The sequence below is a fragment of the Otolemur garnettii genome, unplaced genomic scaffold, assembly GCF_000181295.1.
Source record: "Otolemur garnettii isolate 467f Iridium unplaced genomic scaffold, OtoGar3 scaffold00077, whole genome shotgun sequence".
NCBI lineage: Eukaryota > Metazoa > Chordata > Mammalia > Primates > Galagidae > Otolemur > Otolemur garnettii.
The window spans coordinates 7,807,900-7,811,473 of NW_003852472.1; the positions used below are offsets into that span (position 1 = coordinate 7,807,900).

At 38.1% G+C, this 3,574-nt stretch overlaps 1 protein-coding gene across 3 annotated transcripts in view; it reads right to left on the minus strand.

The window, feature by feature from the left end:
• The window catches only part of CALN1 (calneuron 1), a 501,474-nt gene that overhangs the window by 299,788 nt on the left and 198,112 nt on the right, over positions 1–3,574 (minus strand). The gene's annotated exons all lie outside the window — the stretch shown is intronic.

The window sequence follows — 3,574 nt, forward strand, 5'->3', positions numbered from 1 at the left end:
AGTAGGATAAATCCCTAATCCAGTGTAACTGGTACCCTCATGAGAAGATGCCATGTGAAGACAGAGACACACAGGGAGAATGTCACATGACCAGGAAGGTAGACACCGGAGTCATATAATTGTAGGCCAAGGAATGCCAAAGATGACAGGAAATCACCAGAAGCTATAAAGAGGAAAAGAAGGATTCTCCTTTACAGGTTTCAGAGGGACAAGGCCCAAATGACATCTGATTCCAGGGATCCAGCCTCCAGACTGAGACAACAGATTTCTGTTGTTTTAACCCATCCAGTTTATAGTACTTTGTTACAGCAGCCCAGCAAACTAATACTAATGGCTAACATATATATGCACACTTTAAGAAAGGAAAAAACTCTATTAAAATTGTAGTACTCAATATATACTATTAATAAAAGATGAATACAGGAGCTACATTGAGCGCCTTGTCTAATTGCAACAGTCAAATGTGATTTGAATATTACAAATTCAATGCAGTTTTCTCCTTTCTTAAAACGTGTATACATTTTTTGGCACCCTCTGTACATTTAAATGGTTGCATGGGTATATACACATACCAAAATTCATCAAATTATGCACCAAAACCCAGTGTATTACACTGTTTCTAAACTGGCAATGTTTTAAAAATATAAATAAGAAAGCAGGCTGGGCGCAATGGCTCACACGTGTAATCCTAGCACTCTGGGAGGCTGAGGCAGGTAGACTGCCTGAGCTCACAGGTTTGAGACCAGCCTGAGCCAGAGCAAGAGCTCATCCCTAAAATTAGCCAGGCGTTGTGATGGGCGCCCTCCCAGCTACTTGGGAGGCTGAGGCAAGAGAATTCCTTGAGCCCAAGAGATTGAGGTTGCTGTGAGCTATGATGCCATGACATTCTACCTAGAGTGACAAAGTGAGACTCTGTCTAAATAAATAAATAAATAATAAACGAGGAAATAAATGCTTTACCAAGACATAAGATTAGAGACCCTGGGAATAAGGAAAAGATTCAGCAAAGTATCTGCCCACCGGAACCTATTGCTTCAAGTTTCTTCAAGGCAACTGTGCATAAATTTAGGTCTAAGAAGGATGGCAGAACCCAGAAATGAGAAGAGATAAGCATTATCAAATTTAAAAATAGTGTCTAAGTAATATCTTTAGCTGTGGTATTCACACTTCCAATTGACTGGAAATAAATAGAACTCTAGCCATGAGGGTTGTTTCCTCACAGATAGAGTGCAGGGAAGATGGGCACATATTGTGGACATTGTTCCAGACAGCCACAGGGTTGGACTATGACAGTATGACAAACCTTTTTAGGTGGCAGACCTAATCTTCTTCTCCTTTACCACAGAGGCTGGAAAGCTAAACATTCACTTGCCCAGCATTTGCAGTTAGGGCTAGCCAAGTATTATGGTCCTGGCCAATAAAAACATTAGAAAAAAGCTTCTATTCTCAAACAAACAAAAAGAGTCTTAGAAGGTCTTTTCTTTGATGCCTGAGATGCTTGTGTGATGCCTAGATCCAAGGCAGCCATCTTGAGACCATGAAACAACAAACACAAAGACCAAACTCCAATAGCAGTTGATGGTGGGGTAGAAAGCTAGAAAGAGCCTAAAGAGGCTCTTGAGGGCATCACTGTATTGCTGTGTCTACCATGACCTGTCCACCTTGTTTGAATAAGCAAGCAATAATTACCTTTGGGACTTAAGCCACTATTCAAGATTTCTATTACTTGCTGCCAAATGTACTCCTAACTGATAAAACTAATAGCTCTATTCCTCCTACCTAAGAGTTCAAGCAAACAAGAAAGATGGGAAATCGATGGAGTGAAGCAGTTAATAAAAGGAGGAGAAGCAAAATAACATTGTTAACTTTTATGGATGGCTTACTGGGCTTTGAATTTACAGGTAAGCATTGAAACGAAAATGGTTACACCGTGATGCTGCCGAGAAACAGTACCAGCAGGCATTTTAGGGTCAACCAAATATTAGGGACTGCTATACAAATTGTATAATAGAGAAAAGAGTACCAGACAGAGAATCAGTAGATTGGCATCCTATAATAGTTTTGACACTTCTAGTCCTATGCTCTGTGAATCTGGAGAATCATTTAATACCTCAGGGTTGGTTTTTCTTCTTTTAAAGGCAGATGTTGGAGAAAATTATACATAGGGTCCACTTGATATCTAACATCCTGATTTCCAGCTTATTTAGTCTGGATCAAATAATTCGGCTGGATTTTGAAGAATTCATGGAATATTTATGAAGTATCACAGTCATGTCAAGGGAGCTATATAAATTGATTATCCCAGGCTCCAAATGCTCAGCACAAATGATCAGAGCAGGATAGAGAAGATAGAATCCTGTTAATAAAGACAACTTCCTAAGCCCTCTTAACATGATTATATAGTAGCCATGAACTTAAGAAAGGAATGACTGCCCAGGTAAGATGTGCGTTTGTTAGCACATTTATACAATCTGTTAACGGACAGCAACCATTCTTATTTGATTTAAGAACATAGTGATTTCCTTTTAACAGCAAAATTTACCTTCAAAATTATTTCTCGCCTAAAGCTAGCACTGAAATTAGTTTATATTTTCTTAACACTCACTTTTTTTTCTTTTGCAAACAAACAAAAAACAAACAGTGATTTGGATCATGAATTGGTAAGAAGGCTTTATATGAAATATTCACATAGACAGCTCATAAGATCCATAATCTTCAGGGCGGAGAAGCAAAAGTTGATTATTTGTGAAGTAGACCATGAATAAATTTCCTTAAAAGTTATTCAAGCTGTAGAAAATTGCACGGATACATATTTATGTTTAACATCAGTAGTAAAATTATATTTTCTAATGAGCCTACAGCTCAGGGCTTTACAATGTAGATCTTTTAAAATGCACCAAACAAAATTCCAAGGATTACAAGAAATGTTTTATTTATAATGTTTGCATGAAGCTGGAAAGGATGCCCATCTGTCTCTTCCAATATATTTTCACAACCAGATTTACAGACTATAACTAGAAAAGAGATAGTGTTCTGACTCCTTCCCAATTGAGTTCAGTCTATTATCATATTTTTATTTGTCATAGCCTGTCAATACAATTTACCACACTACCCTTTGTTTGACAGTTTCATAGCAGTTAAGTGTTGGATCCCGTTTTTGATAAATCCCTCAAGGATGCAGAAAATGAGGTCTACTTATTCTTCACCAACCTCTCCCCTACATTAACACATACTTCATGTGGTAAATAACTAGGGAATGAAGGGGCAGAATTCTCATTCCACTGCATCTCCTTCTCACAAAAAGGACTTCAAGGAGAAAAACACCCTTAGAAAGTAAAATTTCTCTATACCCCTCACTTCCCTCTTGTTTATACCATTGCCTTCCCTTTGGCTGCCATTTATTTCTACTCTTTTGTCTACTTATGGCCTTAATGACTCGGAAGCTAGTTAAGAAAGCATCTCACATTCTTTATGCAATCAATGACCATTTTTAAGCACCTCAGTATGTCAGGTGGATATTATGTCCAGTGTCATTGATCCCATCCTTCCCACAGAGAAGAAAATAGAAGAGGCA